Consider the following 25,073-nt stretch of genomic DNA (forward strand, 5'->3'; position numbering starts at 1 on the left):
GGTGCCGTGTGGGTTGGATCAGCTTCAGACTGCTTTCACAAGGTGCAACATTGAGGGCCGAAGGGCCTGTACTGCGCTGTAATATTCTATGTTCTATGCCTGGATGGAGCGGATGTGGAGAAAATGTTTCCCTTGCAGGAGAGACTAAGACCCAAGGGCACAGACTCAGAAGGGACGGCCATTCAGAATTAGAATGTGGAGGAATTTCTTCAACCAGAGGCTGGTTAATCTGTGAAGTTCATTGCTGCAGAGGGTGATGGTGACCAAGTTATTGAGTGTATAGAAGACAGAGATGGATAGATTCTTGATTGGTCATAGGATCAAGGGTTACAGGGAGAAAGCAGGAGAATGGGATTAAGAAACATATTTCATGGCATGATTCATAAAAGAGCAAAAGCATTCTCTGTGACTAACTTTTACTTCTCAATTAATTTTTCGCACAGAGTGGTGTGTGCATGGAATGAGCTGCCAGAGGAAGTGGTGGAGGCTGGTACAATTACAACACTTAAAAGGCTTCTGGATGGGTACATGAATAGGAAAGGTTTAGAAGGCTGGGGGCTGAGTTCTGGCAAATGGGACTAGATTAATTTAGGATATCTGGTCACTGTGGACAAATTGGTCCAAAGGGCCTGTTTCCATGCTGGACATCTCTGAGTCGATGAACACGTAGCAGAGCCAAATGACGTATTTCTGCTCCTGTATCTATTGGTGTTAGGTCAGAAGCTGAGAAGTCTGCAGTAGGTGAGTCATCACCTGACTCCCCAAAGCCTGTCCACCATCTACAAGTTCAGAGGTGATGGAACATTTCATTTGTCAGGATGAGGGCAGCTGCAACACCTTCCAGGAACGTGCAGCTACTTTCAACAGGTGCCCTATTTGCACTCTCCATTACTGATACACAGTGGCAACAGTGTGTACCATGTACAAAATGCACTGCAGCCACCCACTAAGATTCCTTTGACAGCACCTTCCAAACCTGTGACGTCAGTCGCTGTCCTAACTTGAACAATATTGCCATTCCTTTACTGTTCTTGGATCAATATCCCAGAACCCCCACCCCCCCCCTTCTGCACTCTGATTGTACTTACACAACATGGACTGCAATTCAACGCCACCACCTTCACCAGGGCAGTTAGGGATGCTCAACAAATACTAGCACAGCCAGCAATGCTTACATCCCCTCAAAACTTAATAAAATCTGACACCACAATGAAAATTCTAGTGATGGGTGAGCTTTGAGAACCAGTCAGCAACAGTTGGGGGTTAAGTATGTTGACAATACCAGAATCAGGTGTGGCTGAATTTACCTGATTAAAGACAACATATGTTTCAATCTTGCCCTTGTTCCACTGCCTAACTTGAGCAAAACTTTTCTTAAAAATAATCATGGCTATTTATTAACTAACTCTGCTTCCCCTGACTTCAAAAATTGTGATCATGGAGGCGTTTTCATTCTAAACCATCATTATTGATTTTTCAAACTTTGCAGATGTTGAATATTGGAAATTTTTTCAACTGCTATGTTTCCATCCACTCAGACATGTCATGACACACTTCTGCAGTAGGTAGAACCTGGGCCCAGGTCTTTGGCTGAGAGACATTGCTGTGTTCGATGTCCAATATCCTTTAAGATCTAGTTCTCTGAGGTCCAAGATGGCTGCGCTCTGTGCTTTACCCTGGGTAAGGAGGATCTTTACCCCACCTGGCTAACCACCCCGTGGGGAAAGCTAATAATGAAGAGCTGATGAATATCTAAAGCTGCTGAAGCTGAGATATGACAGCTCTAAGATCAGGGTGAAGGTAAATAAAGGAAAAGGACGAGAACAGTACAGCAGGCAGGGCACTCCCCTATGTCAGGATGCCCACAGATGCTGTTCAAACTCCCGTGGTGGTCCATTAGGATTCAACAGGACAGCAGCATTTATTCTTGGAGTTTGCGAAACTCGGAGAAAAGGTTGAGGCAGCGCTGGAGCCGATATCTGCCGTGCTGAAGAAGCATGAGCAGGAGATCCGAACACTGGGCCGATGAGTGGAAGCAGTCGAGCAGAAGACCACAGCGGAGGGATCAGGAGGATGGACTGAACGCTGGAAGGCCAAGTTCGAGTCCTTCAAGATCAAGTGGACAACCTTGAAAATAGAAGTAGAAGAAAAGTCTTACGGCTCGTGGGTCTCCCAGAGCACGAGGAAGGTGAGGACCTTATTGGATTCTTGGAGTGGTGGCTCCTGAAGTTCCTGGGGCTAGAGTTGGAGTCGGGCCTGGTGAGTGTGGAGCAGGCCCACTGGATTGCAATGTGCAGGTCCAGGCCAGATCCATGCCTCCACCTGGTCCTAGTACAACTCCTGCATTGTAAAGGAAAACAGTTAATGATTGAAACAGCAAGAGGGCTGGGAAGAGATCCACAGGCTTTAACATACAAAGGCTCAAGAATAGTGTTCTTTCAAGACTTCTCAACAGCCATAGGTAAGAAGAGAAATGCATTTGATGAAGTCAAGAGGAAGTTAAGGGACCTAAACTTCATTTTGCTTATGGAGGGACGGTACATAATTTTGATTCGGCAGACAAGGCAAAGGTCTTTGGGACCTCCCCGAATTAAAGGACTCTGGGAGGGGGGTGGGGGTAGAAGGGGCACCATTATGGACAATGGTACAGTTTTGTTTAACTTTCTCTGCCCCTTTTCTTCTCTCTCCCTTTTTGTGGCTATTGGTCTTACAGATTCTGTACTGCCTTGGTGTAAAACCTGATTTGTTTAATATTTCGGTCGGTTGGTTATTATCTGGGTTTTTTTTGCTGTCCTTTTCTGGATTGGGGGGGGTGGGGTATATCTGTGGTTAAGACGGAAGGAGGAGAGGTATGGAGGGGGCAGGGTGGGTGTCCAGTATTAACTCTCAGGAATGTAAATAATATGTTTTCTTTATCTGTGCATTGCCTAGGACTAGGGCGCGGACTCAGCGATGGTAGCAAGGATTGGGAGGATTGCCCCCTATGGGCAAGGGGGGAGATCTCTAGTGAATTGGGGTTTATTTGAGTGTTTGTTTAAGTTAAATGTAATGGTTAGCTTTTTAGTTGTAGTAGTTTTTATAGGAGTAGTTTTTAGACATTATAGAGTTAATAACTTTTTCACTCGCCGCACCTCAGAAGAGCTTCCTTCTCTTGGGAAACCACAGGCTGCCCTGGATGACCATGGCTAGTGACTTGTTCAGGTGCTGCACCAGGAATATAAAAGGGAGCCATCCCCCCATTAAAAGAAAGAAGGTGCTGTCAAGCCTTAGGAAGGAAAGGGTTGCCATCGCCTTGCCCCAGAAGATGCATTTAACTGATAAAGAACATCTGAAGCTGCAGCAGGGGATTATGACAGGGTATTCGTCTCCTCCTTTAGCTCCAAGAGTAGAGGATTGGCTATACTGGTAAGAAGGAGCCTCCCTTTCCAAAAACTGAGCAAATTAAGGACGAACATGGACGGTTCATCATTCTTAAAGCTCTAATACATAGAGAAGCGTATAGCATCCTGAATATTTATTGTTCCCCACCCCCACCCAGCGCACCCTCTTAAATTTCTAATAATTGCAGTTGCTACATTAGTAAATCTTGGAGTGCACTGTAGGAGGGGATTTTAATCACCTAATGGATCTCGGGGTAGACAGGATGCCAAGGGGCCCGGCAGGCAAGCCCACACAATCTAGACAGTTGGTGGACTTGTGTGAAGAGTTGGGATTGGTGGATGTGTGGAGGTATCTCAACCATAATGGAAGAGACTTTACTTTCAATTCCAACCCACGCAAGTGCCATACGTGAATTGACATGTTCCTTATGCCATTGGTTTGTTTTGACAGAACATTGACTTGTAAAATTGGGAATATAGCTATCTCAGACCATGTGCCCATGTATCTAGGTGTTAAAATCAAGAGTGGCGGAATAGATGTACAGCACTGGCACATGGACCCATTCCGGTTAAGGGATAGCAAAATTGTCGAGTACATTACAAGAGAGTTCAGGCAACAAAAGTGGTCTCCTTTGCTAAACAAAGGTCGTTTGTATTTATTCCTAATAAACCAGGTAGATAACTGGCTTAACTGGCTTCGCAATCCATTATAGCCAGCAGAGAGCGGGCCGGCACAGTTACCTGTGAGTTGAAGATCAATGCTAGATTTCGGGAATACTTTGCAGAGTTAGAGGGCGGCAAAGATGGTGCAGTGAGAATGTAGTCCTGTTTTCGAGAACCTGGATCTCGCCGGTATAAGCACTAAACAGGTCTTCCTGTTAAATGCACCTATGACGATACAGGAAATGCAGGAAGCAATAAAGCATCTCCAGTGTGGCAGAGCACTGGGGCCAGATAGATTAGATTACTTACAGTGTGGAAACAGGCCCTTCTGCCCAACAAGTCCACACCGCCCCGCCGAAGCGCAACCCATCCATACCCCTACATTTATCCCTTACCTAACACTACGGGCAATTTTAGCATGGCCAATTCACCTGACCTGCACATCTTTGGACTGTGGGAGGAAACCGGAGCACCCGGAGGAAATCCATGCAGACATGGGGAGAACGTGCAAACTCCATACAGTCAGTCGCCTGAGGTGGGAAATGAACCCGAGTCTCTGGCGCTGTGAGGCAGCAGTGCCACCCACTGATTCCTGAGTGAGTTTTATAAGGAATTCATAAAGGTGTTGGCGGAGCTACTTTTGAGGATGTACAGTCATTCATATACGCAGGCTTGCCCGCTGCCCTCTATTAGGGAGGCTAATATCTCCCTCATTTTAAAAACTTCAAAGAATGTGCTTCACGCAGACCAATTTCGTTGTTGAATGTGGACTTTAAAATTCTGTCAAAGGTGCTGTCCCTGAGGATGGAAAAGGTATTATCAAAGATGGTTAGAGGGTTTTGCCAAGGTTCGTAGCTCCTCCAACAATATCAGGAGGGGACTGAACATAGTGCAGGTATGCCAGCAGAGATTGATCCCGGGTTTGGTGGTCTCCCTAGACGCAGAAAAGGCATTTGATCAAATAGAATGGCTGTACCTGTTTGGGGTCCTAGATCGCTTTGGTCTGGGGTGAGTCTTTGCCAGATGGGTGGCAGTGTTGTATAATGATCCTCAGGCAGTAGACATCACAAACAGCATTAAATCAGATAACTTTATTGGGAGAGGTAGTCGACAGGGGTGTCCTCTTTCACCGCTGTTATTCACCTTGGTCATTGAGATGTTAGCTGGGGATATCAGGAGGAATCCTGAAATAGTGGCGCCAAGGGTGGGAATGGGGGAGCATAAGATCACCCTATACGCTGACAATGTCCTTTTGTTTTTGGCCAATCCAGAGAAATCCGTACCCCGATTGATACAAAAAATTAATTTATTTGGCAGTTTTTCGGGATACAGGATCAACTTCACAAAATCAGAAGCCATGCCAATGGGGGGACTAGTGGAGGTGCCTGATCTGAAGGATGGAATGCAGTTCCCGTTTAGATGGGGTTTCGGGGTCAATTTAGCTGGACATTGAAGCCTCACAGCGGGACGTCCTCTAGTTAATGTATTATTCATGGATAAGATGAATTCTGTGACCAAGCAGTGTAAGAGCCCAATCATTTTAAATATGGTGAAAGCTTGGAGGATAATGAGGCAAGATGAGGGCAATTGGCTTAAGACTTTGCTGTTTACCCCATTAGTGGGAGCTCCAGGATTTAAACAGGGAGCAATGGACTCCAGCTTTAAGGCATGGGAGAATAAGGGAATCTCTTGTTTGGGAGATTTATTCCGGGGTGGGGGAAGGTGGGGTCTTGATGTCGTTTAGTCAACTAAGTCAGAAATATGCTTTGTCTAAAAGGGGCTTCTTCCGGTACTTTCAGATAAGTGATTATAAACAGAGGAGGACCACGCTCCTGGCTCAGCCTTACAAGTCAGACAGGGAAAAAAGAGTGCTCCAGTACACGAGCGCTCTTTCAGTTAGTACTCTGTATCATTTACAGAAAGGACGTGCCTTAGGAGATATGGAGAGACTCTGCAGGACTTGGAATCGGGAACTAGGAGAAGATATTTCATTGGAAACATGGGAAGATATATGGTAAAATGTAAAGAATATCTCATTATGTAACAAAGTACAGGCCATGCAACTGAAGATTTTACACAGGGCTCATATGGCACCAGAGAGGCTAGGTAAGTTCAAGGGAGGAGCGTCTCCAGGGTGTCCCAAATGTAACATTAGTATAGGCACTCTCACACACTGCTATTGGTCATGTTGCAAGATCCGGAGATACTGGAGTGCCATAGTAAGGGAACTGAAGGAAATCCTGGGAATTGAAGTCAAGGTGGATCAGGTATTTCTTCTCCTGGGCTTGCCCAACTTGCCCTCTCTTGAACAACACGGGAAGAGGTTGTGTAACATTCTTACGTACTGTGCGAAGAAGAACATTCTAATGAATTGGCCATTGGAAAAAAACCCAGATCTTTTGGGATGGTGCAGGCTGGTGACGGAACATCTCCCCCAAGCCTATCTTACAAATGTGGTGCACCACAAACGGAGCAGTATTATGAGATGTGGCGGCCGTTTCTAAATTCTATAGATGCAGAGTTATCAGCAATTTTAACCAGGGCCGTGGTATAGCCGTGGGAGTCAGAGTAGGCAGCTCTTGGGGCCCTGAGAGGGGGAAGCTGGGAAAATACAGGTACAATGACAGGTGCTTCCAGGGGTGGGAGTTTTAATGGAGGTGCAGTGAGTGAAATAGAATAAAGTAATGTGATGTAATTTAATTTAACTTGAATTCAACTTAATTTAACTTTTATTTAATTTGATTGTAGTTTAGTTTAAGTACATACGTTTGTTCTAGTAGAATAATAAGTAGTTTATTATTAATAGTATTGTGATATGACACTGTTGTATTATCTCTATCCCTTTGTATTCTATTTTTTATATATAGATGTTTTTGTAAAAGATTTGAAAAAAAGATTTTAATAAAAATAATTTTAAAAAAGATCTAGTTCACTGCCTTCCCTGCAATAGCTTTTGCCAGCCAAATACTTTAAGAAAGGCTGGCATTTACGTAGTGCTATTCATGACCAGTTAATTTCTCAGCACTTTACAATGACTCTCTAATTAAGTACTTTTGAGTGTTTTTTTATATAGGTTTTTTTTGAAAAAAAAGGACATTTTTAAACATTTTTTACAAAATTACAAAGTAATACAAACAATTATAAACACTAATACGCAATTAAATATATATTAAAAAGAAGAAATAGATAATAACCAAAACACAAAAAATAGAGGGAGAAAAACCCCAACTAACTGCTAATCTATCCTACAAACAACCAAAACATAAAATAGGATATCATACATTACTAGTGAAAAATAACAGAATAATTAAATAATTAAGTATGTACTCAAAATGGATTAACATTGAGTCATAATAAATCCCATATTTATTCGGGATTCCTCCTCCTTGGGGCCCCCAGGCCAGCCAGAATCACTACCACAGCTAGACAAAAGCCCTTGACAATATGGTCGAGATATCTGTGTTGATATGGTTCAGAAAGGGCTGCCATATTTTATAAAATAATTCTGTCTTTTGGTGCACCATATTTGTGAGGATGTCAAGGGGGATATGTTCCATGATTAACCTGTGCCAATTCGGAAGTCCTGGAGGGCCCTCAGCTGCCCAATTCACTAAGATATTTTTCCTTGCACAAAAAGAGAGAATGGAAAATAAGTTTCCTCCTGTGCACATCCAGGGAGGGCAAATTTGAAAAGCCCAGGAGAAGAGACACTGGATCCAATCTAATCTCCGTTGCCAAGATTTCTGTCAGAGCATTCATTACTATGTCCCAGTATCTACGGATCTTGTGACATGTCCATAAACAGTGTGTGAGAGTGCCCACTTCTGTTTTGCATTTAGGACACATTGGGGGTGACGTTTGAGTGTTGTTTGTAGGTGATTTGTACATAGCAAGCTCCCACAAAGAGCCATGTGATAGAAATCAGACAATTAACATCTCACAAAAAAAACCAGACTGAGGGATAAATATGGGCCAATTCTTCAAAACAGCATCCTGATATTTTCACATCCACCTGGCAAACCCTAACTCAGTTTAAAACCTTTTTTCACTGAGGGCTGTTGTACGTTTTGAGCTCAGGCTTGGTGTGGGTCTTAAATTCTCAACCATCCTGCCTGAGAAAGGTGTGTGCCAACCACTGGGCTACAGTTGATGTAACCAGGTAATAGTCATGCAATGACCTTGCTATGTATGTGTAGCCTGTGCTAATGATAACAAGTGTTAAGGGCATTTGACAGCAGACAGTGCTGGTAATCTCCTTTGTACCTTGCTGTCATCACTGAATAATTGGATTTGCTAATCATATTAATCCTACAGTCTTAAATGATTTTTTTTTTAGGCACCAGTTGAACTTTAATGTGAACTGTTAATTAAATTAGTTGCAACTTTCCCATGATCTAAAAATATATTTTTCCAGATCTCTACATAAATTAAAATTTTATTTCCCTCTGCAAATTAGATTTAAGCAGGTCCAGTGGTTCACTGATATTTTCCCTCAGTCGCTTTTCATTCTGGTGGACTCTAGGCAGAAGGTGAGCCAACTGTTTATCTATGGATGAGGAGAAACTTACTTTCATAGCTGACCCGAACAATCAACAAATAATAATGGTTCTGATTTCCTACTTTAGGAATGCTTTGCACCCCAAAGCAAAGAACTCATTTTTATGGCTCTTTGACTTGCTTTTGTGATGAGAGGTGACAATATTGTTATTTTTGTGAACTTGGAATCTAAAATAGAGGTAAATAGGGTTTCAAGTTCAGTGCTGTGAAGTTCTGATTTTTTTTTAAAGGGTCAGAAAGTAATTTGGAGCAATGATCCAGTAAATCATTTAGGAATAGGTTTTGCTTTGTTGTTTATAATCAGTTCTTTCCAGACTGATTTTATATATACAAAATCTTTGCTGTACTTCTGTATAGTAAACTTAGGTTCTTTTGTTAAAAGTAAGTTGGGAGACTCTTGTGAATATATTGAGTGACTGATTACCACAGTAACTCAAATCGCAAAAAATAGAACTTGGGGCCTATGAAGCCAGATTTCAATTTGAGATCGGACTTGTTCAGTATTACAGTAAGCAGGAATCATAGCATTTTAATTCATACAAAGGTTGACAGTGTAACTAATTTATAGTATCATTATAGAAGCATTGTTCTTGTGTTTATCAGTGACAACACTGTCTTATGCGATCTGTTGTCACAGATTCATCTCCCCACAGAGACTGGCCCAAATAATCTAGACTGACATTTCAGTGCTACATGTAAAGAGTGCTGTGCAGCAAGCAGAAATGATTTCATGTAAATACTCGCCCTAAACCCCACTGCTTGTCCAAAATTCAACATTAAGAACCGAAGTGAATGACCTCTCATTATCCCCTCCCCCAATGAACTCTTCCAGCTGCCATATTTTTGCTCACTGCGTCTACCTGTGCTGCACTCCCTTGTTGCAACCTGCAAATTGTATTACATCTTGCATCCTCATTACAAAATGTGAGGTTCTCTCATCTGAGTCATAGAGTTCTTTATTCATTCATTAGGGCCAATCAAGGATAGTAGTGAGAGGTTTCGCGTGGAGGCCGAGGAGGTAGGAGAAGTGCTGAATGAACATTTTTCATCTGAGTTCACATTGGAAAAAGACAATGTTGGTGAGAAGAATACTGAGATACAGGCTACAAGACTGGATGGGATTGAGCTTCACAAGGAGGAGGTGTTAGCAATTCTGGAAAGTGTGAAAATAAATAAGTCCCCTTGGCCGGATGGGATTTATCCTAGGATTCTCTGGGAAGCCAGGGAGGAGATTGCTGAGCCTTTGACTTTGTCACCGTTGTCTACAGGAATAGTGCCAGAAGAGATGGACGTTAGCAAATGTGGTCCCCTTGTTCAAGAAGGGGAGTAGAGACAACCCTGGCAATTATAGACCAGTGAGCCTTACTTCAGTTGTGGGGAAGGTGCTGGAAAAGGTTATCAGAGATAGGATTTATAATCATTTAGAAAGGAATATGTTGATTATGGATAGTCAACATGGTTTTGAGAAGGGTAGGTCGTTCTCACAATCCTTATTGAGTTCATTGAGAAGGTGATCAAACAGGTGGATGAGGGTAAAGCAGGTGATGCGGTGTGTATTGATACCTTCCTTGCATTCTCCCAAATATCCTCCCATACCTCTGAAGAAACTTCAACACCCAGATCTCTTTCCCACATCTTGCAGAGTCGATCAGACTCATCAGAGGTGGTACACCCCAATTGGTGATATAAAGTACTGACAGAGAGTGTACTCTTAACCCTTAGTATCCCTCAAGCTATGTCAGATTTGTAGGGATCAGTCAAAAGTGTGGTCCTTTTTTGAATAAAATCCCTAACTTGAAAAAATGAAAGGTTTCTATTAGGTAACTCGTACTTCCTACTAACTGATCAAAGGACATCATTACATCTCCCTCAAATAAATCACCCATGCAAGATATACCCCTAGCTGCCCAATGTTTAAATCCTGAATCTATCATACCCGATTGAAAACTCGGCATACCCACTAAAGATGTAAACAAAGATGTTTTGACAATATTACCTTCCCTCTTCCTAATTGCCCTCCATGCTTTAATAGTATTGATGACTATTGGGTTATGGCAATATTCCCTAACTGTCCTCACCTTGTCCAAAAACAGCAAACTGGTAAGGGGCACCTTGCCTGGGAGGCTTCGATACCTAGCCATATTGAAAGAGGGTCCCCACAAACCCAATCACTCACGCAGGTCAAAAGCGAGCTTAATTGGTAATATTTAATGTCTGGAAAGTCTACTCCCCCCAATCTGTGAGGCAACTGCAGTTTGGCTAATTTAATGAGGGGCTGTTTACAGTGCCAGGTAAAGGAGCTGAACCAACTGTTCAGTTTCCTGAGTGTTTGTTTATTGAAAATCAGGGGAAGCATCCGTATAGGGCATAGTAAACGAGGGAGAATATTCATCTTAATAAGCGCTATCCAACCCAACCATGAGACTGGAAGTGCCTCCCATCTTTGGAGATCTTGTTTAATTTTTTTAAAATAATTGAGTAAAATTGGCTTTGAACAGCCAATCCAGAACTGGAGTAATGAATATGCCCAAATACACACAACCTCCCTGTGACCACTTAAATGGGAATCTATAGTCACTCTCAAGAGCCAACTCTTTCGTAAGACCACCCATAGGCATAGCCTCTGATTGAGCAAAATTAATCTTATACCTTGAAAAAGTGCCAAACGCGTGAATGCATTGTATCAGGCAAGGCACTGAAACTGCTGGATTTGTCAAGAAAATTAGAACATCGTCTGCATACAGCGAGATTTTATGTAATTTTGACCCCACTTCTGGAGCTGATATATTGAGATCCCCACGAATGGCCTCTGCCAACGGTTCAATCACCAACGTAAAAAGTAATGGTGAAAGGGGACAGCCCTGCCAGCTGCCCCTAGAAATATTAAAATTGCTTGATCGTACCCCGTTGGTAATGACCGCAGCGAGAGGTACACTGTGGAGAACCTTTACCCATCTTATGAAAACTTCGCCCAGACCAAACCAGTCGAGAGTATAGAAAAGGTACGGCCACTCAACTCAGTCACATGCCTTCTCTGCATCTAAAGAAATCACCAATCCCTGTATTGACTGCTGTCGGCATGCTTGAATTACGTTAAGCAGCCTCCTAACGTTATTGGAGGATCTGCGACCCTTTATGAAGCCCGTCTGATCCTCTTTAATAATAGAGGGTAACACAGTCTCCAGCTTTAACGCAAGAGCCTTAGAGAGGATCTTAAAGTCCACATTTAAGGGCGAGATGGGGCTGTATGAAGCACAGTCTTCCGGATCCTTCCCTTTTTTAAGGATAAGTGAAATATTGGCCTCTCTCAGAGATGGTGGGAGACAATCATGACTGTATGAATCATTAAACATATTCAGCATCGGGCCTGACAGTATACTTATAAATTCCTTATAGGATTCACTGGGAAGTCCGTCAGGACCAGGCGCCTTTCAACTCTGAAGCTGCCTCACAGCTTCCTGCACTTCTTGCTCTGATAATGGGGCATTGAGAAAGGACTGTTGTTCGGGAGTCACACCCGGGAGCTTCAGGTCTCTAAAAAAGGATTCCATTTTGGCCTGCCCCTCCTCACAATTCTCAGACTGATATAACTTAGAGTAGAATCTCTGGAACACCACATTAATCTTTTTAGAATCACATGTTAGGTTCCCAGCCCCTTCCCTAATTGCTGTAATGGTTTGTGGGCACTTTTCTTTCTGGCAAGGTATGCTAAGTATTTGCCTGGCTTGTCACCATGCTCGTATAACCTTTGCTTTGCAAAAGCCAGCTCCTTCTATGACGTCTGTGTGAGCACAGAATTTAGTGCAGACCGCAGTGCCGTAATCCTCTGTAGTTTGACCAACGAGGATCTGTCAAAATAGGCCTTCTCGGCTGCCTTCAATTGTGCTTCAAGGAGACATTGCTGCTCACCCTTCTGCCACTTCCTACTGGTGGAATATGAAATAACTAACCCCCTGGCATAAGCGTTGCCAGTTTCCCAAAGAACAGATGAGCTATCAACCAAGCCTATGTTGATGTCTAGGAACGCGCAAAATTCTCTAGAGAAATACTCCACAACCTTGCTGTCCATGAGAATAAAGGGGTCCATTCGCCAGTACCTTGAATTCACTGTAACATCCTTAATCTTAACCATGAAGTACACTGGAGCATGATCAGAGATGGCAATATTACCAATCGTACAGGATGCCACCAGATCTAGGGTTACCGCAAGGGTCAGAAAAAAATCAATTCTCATGTGACATCTGTGCGGATTGGAGAAAAACGTGAAATCCCTACCTGTAGGGTGGAGATGCCTCCAGACGTCCACCAACCCTAATTCCCCACACAGACCCAATAACTGTTTAGTTTGTGCAGAGGGTATCGAGGGACCTTTAGGCAACCTGTCTACTGTGGGGTCCATGAGGCAGTTAAAATCTCCCCCTATAATGATGTGCTGAGACTTGAGACTTATCAGTTTAGAAAAAGCATCTACCAAGAATTTAAAAGGATGAGCTGGGGGACAATAAATACTTAAAATGCCATATTTTTCCCCTTTTATCAAGGCATTAAGAATTACAAACCTTCCGTACGTGTCTTTAACACATTGCAACAATTTAAATGGGAGATTTTTCCTTACCAATATAGCCACTCCCCTACTTCTGGTATTAAATGATGAAAAATAAACTCGGTCAAAGCCGTTCTGCTGTAATTTCAGATGCTCCTTGTCATCCAAATTTATCTCCAGTAACAAAACAATATCCACCTTCTCCTTTCTAAGACTCAAGAGTACCTTCTTCCTCTTAATTGGTGAGCGACTTCCCTTGATATTCCAGGTACACCATTTAATCAAATCATTAGCCATAATCTTCTGCAATTACATTTAAATTCCAGAGAGGAGGAACCCGAACCACAAATTGCTGAGCCTTAGTGTCGCACGGTCCACCAAATATAAAAACTACATAAGCTAAAACCACTACATTTAACAAACATACAAAATTATTAAAAAATAAAACAACAACAAAAACCAGAAAACAAACCAACATATAAAGCGCCAATAGCGCTGAGTAGGGGAACTCACCCCCTGCCTGGGGGGGGGGGCAATTACCCGTCCCGAACTGCCCATAAATCGGCATCTAACCATCTCAACCACCTTCACTTCTCCCAGCCAGAGCCGCATCGCAAGCACAAGCTAAAAAGAATAAACGCCCCATAGATTATCAATAGGAATAAAAAAAACATTCTTTTATAAAAAAAGGGGAATAAATACCCCACCCATCCTTTGGTATGTCCTAACTTAGAAATTTAAAATGTACATCTTAACCACCGCCAGACATAGTTTGAACCAAATTATTAATAGAGGAAAAAACAGGGGAAAAACAAAGCTCCAACTGGATTTCCTCCATTTCTTTTACAGAATGATAAACGCATACCCAAGCAACAATATTCATACATACTACAATTTTTAAAATTAGGTTAGTTTGTCCACAAAGTCTCTTGCCTTCTCCGATGTGTCAAAGAGATGCATGGATCCATCTAAGGTGATCCGAAGCACTGCCGGATATCTCAGGGAGTACTGAATCCCAAGCTCCTTCAATCTTCTCTTGACACCGTCATATGATTTTCGTTTCTGGATCACCGCCGCTGAAAAGTCCTGAAAAAACATGATCTTAGACCCTTCATAAATTAGGGCCTTTGGATCCTTCCCCTGGAGTCTGGAAACTTCCATGACTCTCTCCTTATCCTGGTAATAATGGAACCGCACCAGGAGAGGACGAATGCGTTGACCCAGACCCGACCCCCATGCTGTGACCCGGTGAGCCCTCTCTATCTTCAATCCTCTCATGCCAGTCTCCAAGTCAAGGAATTTCGGAAGCCGATCTTCAACAAATTCCGCAGGCCGCTCACCTTCCTTACCCTCAGGCAGACCGATGATCCGAATGTTTTTTCTCCTGCCCCTGTTTTCAAGATCATCCACTTGGTCACGTAAATTACGAACCTGCGTCTTTAGGGCTTGGATCTCATCCTTGAATGAACCGGCATTAGCTTCCACCACTGTGACCCTGTGCTCCACCTCATCCATCCTCTTCTCCAGGTCTCCCAGCTGCTGCTCATGCTTCTGCAGCATGAGAGAGACTGGAGCCAGCTTCTCTTCAATCTGTTTCCCCACCATCTCGCGAGATTTCTGGAGCTGGTTCACCAGGTCCTGGAGAGTAATTGGCTCTGAGGCTGCTGCAGACTGAGCTGCAGGCCTGGCCTCAGATGCTCCTCCTCCCTTTTTAGGCATTTCTAGACAGCTGAAAATACAGGTAAGTCAATTTTTAAATGTTTCTTGGGGCTCCACAATCTTTCCAACGCCTCAAGAAATCCTGATGTCCTGGGGTTGGGCGGGTTAAAGGGCCGTCCTGCTCCTGCTCCTGCTGCGATGCGAAGCTCTGCAGTGTGATCCTCTCAGATCGCTGCCATCTTAGATCCCCTCCCTGTCATTTTTATAAATGATCTGGATGAGGGGATAGAAAGATGGGTTAGCGAATTTGCAGATGACACTAAGGTCGGTGGAGTTGTGGATAGTGACGAAGAATGTTGTAGGTTACAGATTGACATAGATAAGCTGCAAAGCTGGGCTGAGAGGTGGCAAATGGAGATTAATGTGGAAAAGTGTGAGGTGATTCACTTTGGAAGGAGCAACAGGAATAAAGAGTACTGGGCTTATGATAGGATTCTTGGTAGTGTGGATGAACAGAGAGATCTCGGTGTCCACGAACATAGATTCCTGAAAATTATCACCCAGATTGGAAAGGTTGTTAAGAAGGCATACAGTGTGTTAGCTTTTATTGGTAGAGGGATTGAGTTTCAGAGCCACAAGATCATGTTGCAGCTGTACAAAACTCTGGTGCGGCCGATCTTGGAGTATTGCTTACAGTTCTGGTCATCGCATTATAGGACAGATGTGGAAGCTTTGGAAAGGGTTCAGAGGCAATTTACGAGAATATTGCCTGGTATGGAGGGAATGTCTTTTGAGGAACGGCTGAGGGACTTGAGGCTGTTTTCACTAGCGAGAAGAAGGTTGGGAGGTGACTTAATTGAGACATATAAGATAATCAGAGTGAACAGTGAGAGCCTTTTTCCTTGGATGGTGATGGCTAGCATGAGGAGACATAGCTTTAAGTTGAGGGGTGATAGATAGAGGACAGATGTCAGAGGTAGTTTCTTTACTCAGGGAATATTGGGGGCATGGATAGTCCTGCAAGCAACTGTTGTAGAGTCGCCAACTTTAAGGACATTTAAATAGTCCATTGGATAAACATATGGATGAAACTGTTAATAGTGTTGGATAGATAGGCTTCTGATTGGTTCCACAGGTTGGCGCAACATCGAGTGCCTAAGGGCCTGTACTGCGCTGTAATGTTCTAAGTTCTGTAGGATGCGGGTATAATTGGGAAGGCTGGGATTTATTACCCAATTCTAATTTGCCCAGAGATGAAGATGATTATTCTTGAACCGTTGTAGTCTTTGAGTCATAGATTCCATACAGTGTGGAAGCTGGACATCTCGCCCATCGAGTCCACAGTGATCCTTTGAAAAGCACCTCACCCAAGCACCCCACCCTTACCCCCATCTCTGTAACCCTGCATGTCTCATCCACCTAGCATGCACATCCTAGGCACTGCAGCATAATTTAGCATGGTCAATCCCCCTAACCTGCGCATCTTCCAATTGTGGGAGGAAACGCACATAGACATGAGTAGAATGTGCAAACTCTACACAGACAGTGGCCTGAGGGTAGAATTGAACCCAGGTCCTTGGCAGTGTGCCACCCTTGGACTATAGATATGCTGGAAAATGCTGTTGGGGAGCAAGTTTCAGGTTTTTGACCCAACAACAGTGAAGGAAACAGTGATATATTTCCAAACCAGGAAGATATAGGCCATGCAGAGGAAATTTACACATGGCGGTACTTCCATGTACCTGTTGCTTTTGTCCTTCTAAGGGTAGACGTCACATATTTGGAAGGTGCTGTTGAAGGACCCTCAATGTGTTGTATCTTGTAAATGGTAGAAACCTTTGTCACTGTGGAGGGGCTGAATGTTAAAAGTAACACAACAAAGTCTCCAGGACAGAAAGTTGAAAGAAACTGATGGATTGTCATCTTGCGCCCATCTGCATTCCAGTCAATTACAGTGGGTTGATGGGGACTCTGGTCACAAAATATTATACACAAAGAAAAGTGGGAAGTGAAGGTTTTGGATGTTGATCCCTAGTTTGAGTTATAAGAACGTAGGAACTATGAGCAGAAGTCGGAATTCAGCCCCTTGAACCTGCTCCACCATTTGAAACAATCAGCCCTAAATCCACTTTCCCATTCATTCCCCATATTTGTTCAACCCATTATTAATTAAAAATCTATCTATCTCCTCCTTAATCAACCACACTCTGGGGTAGTGATTTCCACAGATTCACAACCCTTTGAGAAGAATAATTTCTCCTCATCTCTGTTTTAAATCTGCTGGTCCTTATCCTAAAGCTCATTTCGATTACCCCACGTAAGGAAATATTGTTTCTACATCTCCGGTCAATCCCCTTGAGCAGCTTATATCCCTCAGTTAGAATTCCTGTCATTCTTCTGAATTCTTGAGAGTATCTGCCTAAACGTCTCTTCATAAGACAAACCCCTCATCTCTGAAATCAATCTGGTAAACCTTTTCTGAACTGCCTCCAATGTAACTATTTCCCTCCTTCATATTCCAGGCAAAACTGCCTGCTGAAAAGGAAGAAGCATTACTGTGTGTGAAACACAGCTAATCAGATTTACATCTGTCCCAGATGGAAATACCAAAACTTACAAAAGATGCTACTGCTCCAACTCAACCTGAATATTTCAAAATGGCACTCTCGTATGACCAAGACATCATTTCTAAGTACGAGGTTAGTTTTCCCTTTGAGGAGGTTGTCAGACACAGTGACAGCCAAGGTATTGATGTTACAATCGCAAAAATACTGCTGTGTATCATCTTCTCGTCTGCTTCATTCCCTCCACCTGCAGCAGTTTATATGGACTGCAGTCGGCCATTTGATGAAGTTCTGGTACAAAAACTAAAATCACATGGGATTCATGGTAGGCTGGCGAGATGGATACAAAACTGGCCTGGTCATAGAAGACAGAGGGTAGTGGTTGAAGGGTGTTTTTCAGAATGGAGACCGGTAACTAGTGGTGTTCCATAGGGATCAGTGTTGGATCCTCTGTTATTTGAGGTATATATAAATGAAATGGAGGAAAATGTGGGTGGTCTGATCAGTAAGTTTACAGATGACACAAAGATTAGTGGAGTTGCCAATGATTATGAAAGGATACAATAGATATAGATAGGTGACTTGGCCACAGAAGTGGCAGATGGCGTTTAATCCAGACAAATGCGAGGTGATGCATTTTGGAGGATTAAGTTTAGGTGTGAATTATACTGTAAATGGCAGAATCCTTAAGAATATTAACATACAGATGGATCTGGGTGTGCAGGTCCGCAGGTCCCTAAAAGTGGCTAAATTTATAGGTGGCCAAGGTGATTAAGAAGACATATGGCATGTTTGCCATCATTGACTGGGGCATGAAGTACAAGAGTTGGCAAACCATGTTGCAGCCACATAATACCCTTGTTAGGCTGCCTTTGGAATATTGCGCACAGTTTTGGTCACCACACTACAAAAAGCTCATTCCTGAAGAAGGGCTCATACCCGAAATGTCAACTCTCCTGCTCCTTGGATGCTGCCTGACCTGCTGCGCTTTTCCAGCAACACATTTTCAGCTACAAAAGGGATATGGAAACTTTGGATAGAGTGCAGAGAAAGTTCACCAGGATGTTGCCTGGTTTTGAGGGCATTGGCTGTGAGGAAAGATTAAAAAGACTAGGATCGTTTTCACTGGAAAAACAGTTGCTGAGAGGAGACCTGATAGAGGCCTACAAAATTATGAGAGGCATAGATAGGGTGGATAGTCAGAGGGCTTTTCCTGGGGTTAAAGTTTCAATTACAAGAGGGGACAGGTTCAAGGTGAGAGGGGGAAATGTCTGAGGGAAGTTTTTCACGCACAGTGTGGTAGGAGTATGGAACACACTTCCAGAAGAGGTGGTGAAAGCAGGCACGTTGGTGACAGTTGAGAGGCGTCTGATGGTTACATCAATAGGGAGGAATGAGAGGGATACCGCCTGAATATGGGCAGGTTTGTTTTTCAGTTTTAGTTAGGGCAAGATGATGGCATAGGCTTGGAAGGCCAGTGGGCCTGTTCCTGTGCTGTATTTCTCTTTAGTCCAGCAGGAGTGGGTACCATCTATAAAATGCACTGCAGCACTCAGCAAAGCTGCTTCAACAGCACTTTCCAAACCTGCACCCTCCGCCACCTAGAAAGTCGTTGAGAGAACCCCATGTTCTTCATCTGTGCACGGGTTCTCTATTTGTCTTCCTGCATGAACAGGTAGGCCTGGCTTTGGTGAAATAGTTTTACCCCCACAGTGCTGGTGACAATACACCACTCTCCAATCGGCACTTACAAGTTGGCATGCCTTCTCATCCAGCGAGACTGCTTCGCATTTATAATCATCTTTAAAGTTGGGACATCTCAAACACTTTAGTGGAGAGTAATCCTTGCTGCAATGCAATAACCAATTTGCACACAAGAGAATCCCACAAACCACGCGTAAAGTAATTAGATAATATGTTTCCTAACTAGATAATGTCTTATGGTGATTGGGTTGAAGAATAAATGTGGCCTGGCCTTGGTTGAAGTCTTTTCTGGAAGAAATGAGAAAGTTGTACATGAGACAAGCCGACAGACAGAAAGTGAGGATGGAGGATGTCTACTTCAGAAGTGAGGATATGTTTAACTGAAACATAATAGGTCCTCCACACAGTCTGATAACTGTCATGTTGTAAACAGATAAACTGCAAACTATTATAAATATGTAAAGGAAGGGAGTCTAGATGTTTTGGGTCCCGCTTTCATTTGTTATATTTCGGAGGCATGTTGTGTCTTCCAGCTCTGCATATGGCTGACTGAACACAAAATGGTTATTGTGGAGCAAATCTATCCCTCAACCTTGGTGAGCAGCGCCCTCGAGGGGTGCCTTTGGGAATAACAACTGCACAGGGCAGTCCAAGAGAAAGGCTGTTCCTCAGCAATGGCCGTCATAGAGTCATATAGCACGGAAACACGCCCTTCGGTCCAATTAGTCCACGTTGATGATGAGTAACAGTATCAGTAAATAGCAATTCTCATGGGCTTCGTGATTAGGTGAAATGAAATTTCCTTCCTTTGCACTTGTGCTAACGATTGGGAGGACTGTCAGAAAATTTTGACAAACTTCACCTCTGCCACAAATTGAGTATCTCCAAGATATTTTCTTCTGTTTAATCTTTGTTTAAACAAAATGATAACAATCTTAAAGTGCGTGGAAAACAGTAACTAGCTTCAGACAATTGCACCAAATGCCTCTACACAACCATACATCAGCATCCTGACCATGTTTCCTTACTCTGCAGTGAGTTTTAGGATTCACTGTTAGGATGTGGGTTTCCTCCAGATAGTTAGTCATCTGGTCACACAGCATGGAAACAGACCCTTCTGTACAACAGTCCACACCGCTCATAATCCCAAACTAAACTAGTCCCACCTGCCTGTGCTTGGCCCATATCCCTCTCCAACATTTCTTATTCAGGTAGGTCAGTGGTTAGCACTGCTGCCTTACAGTGCCAAGGACTCAGGTTCAATTCTAGCCTCGGACAACTGTCTGTGTGGAGGTTGCACATTCTCCCTTTGTCTGCGTGGGTTTCCTCCGGGTGCTCTGGTTCTCCCTTATGGTCCAAACATGTGTAGGTTAGGGTGAATTGGCCAGGCTAAATTGCTCATAGTGTTCAGGGATGTGTAGGTTAGGGTGAATTGGCCATGCTAAATTGCTCATAGTGTTCAGGGATGTGTAGGTTAGGGTGAATTGGCCAGGCTAAATTGCCCATATTGTTCAGGGATATGAGGGTAGGGTGAATTGGTCATGCTAAATGGCTCATAGTATTGAGGGATGTGTAGGTTAGGGTGAATTGGCCAGGCTAAATTGCTCATAGTGTTCAGGGATGTGTAGGTTAGGGTGAATTGGCCAGGCTAAATTGCTCATAGTGTTCATGGATGTGTAGGTTAGGGTGAATTGGCCAGGCTAAATTGCTCATAGTGTTCAGGGATGTGTAGGTTAGGGTGAATTGGCCATGCTAAATTGCTCATAGTGTTCAGGGATGTGTCGGTGAGGGTGAATTGGCCAGACTAAATTGCTCATAGTGTTCAGGGATGTGTAGGTTAGGGTGAATTGGCCATGCTAAATTGCTCATAGTGTTCAGGGATGTGTAGGTTAGGGTGAATTGGCCATGCTAAATTGCCCATAGTGTTCAGGGATGTGTAGGTTAGGGTGATTTGGCCAGGCTAAATTGATCATAGTGTTCATGGATGTGCAGGTTAGGGTGAATTGGCCATGCTAAACTGCCCATAGTGTTCATGGATGTGTAGGTTAGGGTGAATTGGCCTTGCTAAATTGCTCATAGTGTTCAGGGATGTGTAGGTTAAGGTGAATTTGCCATGCTAAATTGCTCATAGTGTTCCGGGATGTGTAGGTTAGGGTGAATTGGTCATGCTAAATTGCCTATAGTGTTCAGGGATGTGTAGGTTAGGGTGAATTTGCCATGCTAAATTGCTCATAGTGTTCAGGGATGAGTAGGTTAGGGTGAATTTGCCATGCTAAATTGCTCATAGTGTTCAGGGATGAGTAGGTTAGGGTGAATTTGCCATGCTAAATTGCTCATAGTGTTCCGGGATGTGAAGGTTAGGGTGAATTGGTCATGCTAAATTGCAGTTCGTGTTCACGGATGTGTAGGTTAGGGTGAATTGGCCAGGTTAAATTGCTCATCGTGTTAAGAGATGTGTTGGTTAGGCGCATTAGTTAGGGGTAAATATAGAGTCGTCGGGGAATATGTTTGGGTGGGTTACTATTTGGAAATGTAACTGGACCTGCATCCACCACTTCCTCTGGCAGCTCATTCCACACACAAACCACCCTCTGTAAAGTAAAAACTTGCCCCTCATGTGTCATTTTTAAATCTTTCTCCTCGCACCTTACAAATATGCCCCCTAGTCTTGAGAGCAATATCTTGATTTACTAGTGCTACAAGAGAGGGTTTAAACTAGATTGGTGAGGGAGAATGGGATCCTTAACAGCAGAGAGGGCAAGTGCAAGGCTCGAAGGTGGTACAGTCATCAGAAACATTAAAGTGAAGAGTCAGGTCAGGCTGGAACAAGACAGAGCAATAAAGCCTATTGGATTAAATTGCATTTATTTCAATGCAAGAGAGCTGATAGGTAAGGCCGATGAACCCTGGGCATGATTAGGTACGTGGGACTGGGATATTATAGTCATTACAGAAACATGGCTATGGGAGGGACGGTACTGGCAGCTTAATGTGCCACGTTACAGGTGCTTCAGGCATGACAGGTAAAATAATGACTGCAGATGCTGGAAACCAGATTCTGGATTACTGGTGCTGGAAGAGCACAGCAGTTCAGGCAGCATCCGAGGAGCAGCATGTTGCCTGGACTGCTGTGCTCTGCGCTCTTTGTGGGCGGCACGGTGGCACAGTGGTTAGCACTGCTGTCTCACAGCACCTGAGACCCGGGCTCAATTCCCGACTCAGACGACTGACTGTGTGGAGTTTGCACGTTCTCCCCGTGTGTGCGTGGGTTTCCTCCGGGTGCTCCGGTTTCCTCCCACAGTCCAAAGATGTGCGGGCCAGGTGAATTGGCCATGCTAAATTGCCCGTAGTGTTAGGTAGGGGGTGAATGTAGGGGTATGGGTGGGTTGCGCTTCGGCGGGATCGGTGTGGACTTGTTGGGCCGAAGGGCCTGTTTCCACACTGTAAGTAATCTAATCTAATCCAGAAAATGACAGGGGAGAGGGCAAGTCGCATTTTTGATTCGGGTGATTATCTCAGCACTGATCAGAGATGAAATAACTGAAGACTGATCCAGTGAGGCTTTGTGGGTGAAGCTAAGAGATAAGAAGGGGATGGTTATTTTATTAGGGTTGTACTATAGGCACCCAAATAGTCAATGGGAATTAGAGAAACAAATATACAGGGAGACTGGGGAGACATGCAGGAACAATGAAGTTGTCACAGTGGGGGATTTTAATTTTTCTAATGTAGACTGGGACTGCCACAGTGGTAAGGGCTTGGATGGTGTTGAAATTTGTTAAATGCATCTAGGAAAGTTTCCTGAGGGTCCTACTCAGGAAGGGGCACAACTTGACCTATTCTTGGTGACAGTGGGGGAGAACTTTGGGACCAATGACCATTGTTCTTTTAATTCTAAAATAGTTATGGAGAGGGACAAAACTGATCCACAGGTTCAAGTTCAAAACTGGAGCAAGGCAAAGATTATTGGAATAATACAGGAGTTTATAGAGGCAGATTGGAGTAGTTTGATAACAGGCAAAGGTACCTTTAGCAAGTGGGAGGCCTTTAAAAGTCAGATGGCGAGAGTTTAAGGTCTATATGTTCCTGTGAGGGTGAAAGGCAAGGTTTACAGGAATAGAGAACCCTGGATGACAAGGGATAATAAGGCTTTGACCAGAAATAAGGAGGAGGTATGGCTCGGGTACAGGCAGCTGGGATTAAAGGAATCCTTGGAGGTATACAGGGGACACAGGAGTTTACTGAGGAAGGAAATCAAGAGGATGAAAAGGGAGCACGAGATAGTCTTGGCTAAGAAGATTAGGGTGAATCCAAGGAGGTTCTTTAAGTCTACTAAGGGAAGAAGAATAACTATAGAGAGAATAGGACCCCTCGAGGACCAAAGTGGATACGTTTGCGTAGAACCGCAGGAAATGGGTGAGATCCTTAATGAATATTTCTCCTCTGTGTTTACTGTGGAGAAAGACATGAAGACTTGGGAACTTGAGGAAGTTAGTGATCATATCTTGTGGATAGTCCATATCACAGTAGAGGAGGTGTTGGCTGTATTAGAATGTATGAAGGTGGATAAATCTCCTGGTCCTGACCAGATCAATCTAAGAACACTGCAAGAGGCTAGAAAAGAAATTACGGGGGTCCTGGCTAATAATTTTGCATCATCGTTAGCCACAGGGAAGGGCCCAGAAGACTAGAGGGTAGTGAATGTTGTGCCCTTATTCAAGAAAGGCTGCAAAGAAAAACCTGGGAACTACAGACCAGTGAGTCTAACATCTGTGGTAGATAAGCTACTTGAGAAGATTCTGAGATAAGATATACATGCATTTGGAAAGGCAAGGTTTGATTAGGAATAGTCAGCATGGATTTGTGCATGGGAGATCATGCCTCAAAACTTTCTTCGCGTTCTTTGATGAAGTGAGCAGGAAGGTTGATGAAGGCAGGGCAATAGATTTGGTCTATATGGATTTCAGTAAGGCCTTTGATAAGGTTCCACATGGTAGGCTGCTCTGGAAGATTAGATTGCATGGAATCCAGGGGGAGCTGACAAATTGAATACACAGTTGGCTTGATGGTAGGAAGCAAGGGGGTAATAGTGGAAAGATGCTCGTTGGACTGGAGACCTGCGACTGGTGGAGTGCCTCAGGGGTCAGTGCTGGACCCATTGCTATTTATTATCTATATCAATGATTTGGATGACAATGTACAAGGCATGATTTGTACTTTTGCAGATAACGCTAAGATAGGAGGTATCATGTACAATGAGGAATGTTATCAGAAATTGCAGCAGGACCTTGATCAGCAAGGGAAGTGGAGCCAAGAAATGGCAAATGGAGTTTAACATTGATAAGTGTGAGGTCTTGCATTTTGGAAAATCAAATCAAGATAGGAGTTTCATGGTGAATGTTAGGGCCTTAAGGAGTGAAGTGGAACAGAGGGACCTTGGAGTTCAGGTGCACGGTTCTATGAAAGTGGAGTCACAGGTAGACAGGGCAGTGAAGAAGGCTTTTGGCACACTGACCTCCGTCGGTCAGGGGACTGAGTATCGAAGTTGGGAAGTTATGTTGCAGTTTTACAGGAGTTTGGTGAGGTTTCACTTGGTGTATAGCGTTTAGTTTTGGTCACCTTGCTATAGGAAGGATGTTATTAGACTGGAAAGAGTACAGAAGCAATTTACAAGGTTGTTGCCAGGACTCAATGGTCTGACTTATAGAGAGAGGTTGGACAAGCTCGGACTTTTTTTCCTTAGAGCGTAGGAGACTGATTGGGAATCTTATAGAAGTGTATAAGATCATGAGAGCATGGAGAGGGTGAATGCACTCAGTCTTTTTCCCAGGGTTGGGGAATCAAGGACTAAAGGGCATCAGTTTAAGGTCAGAGGGGAAAGAATAAAAGGGAACTTGGTGGGATTTTGTTTTACACAGAGAGTGGTACACATATGGAATGAGCAGCCGGCAGAAATGGTTGAGATGGATACATTAACAACATTTAAAAGGCATTTGGACAAAT

This window comes from Hemiscyllium ocellatum, chromosome 10, assembly GCF_020745735.1.
Source record: "Hemiscyllium ocellatum isolate sHemOce1 chromosome 10, sHemOce1.pat.X.cur, whole genome shotgun sequence".
In the NCBI taxonomy this organism is placed as follows: domain Eukaryota; kingdom Metazoa; phylum Chordata; class Chondrichthyes; order Orectolobiformes; family Hemiscylliidae; genus Hemiscyllium; species Hemiscyllium ocellatum.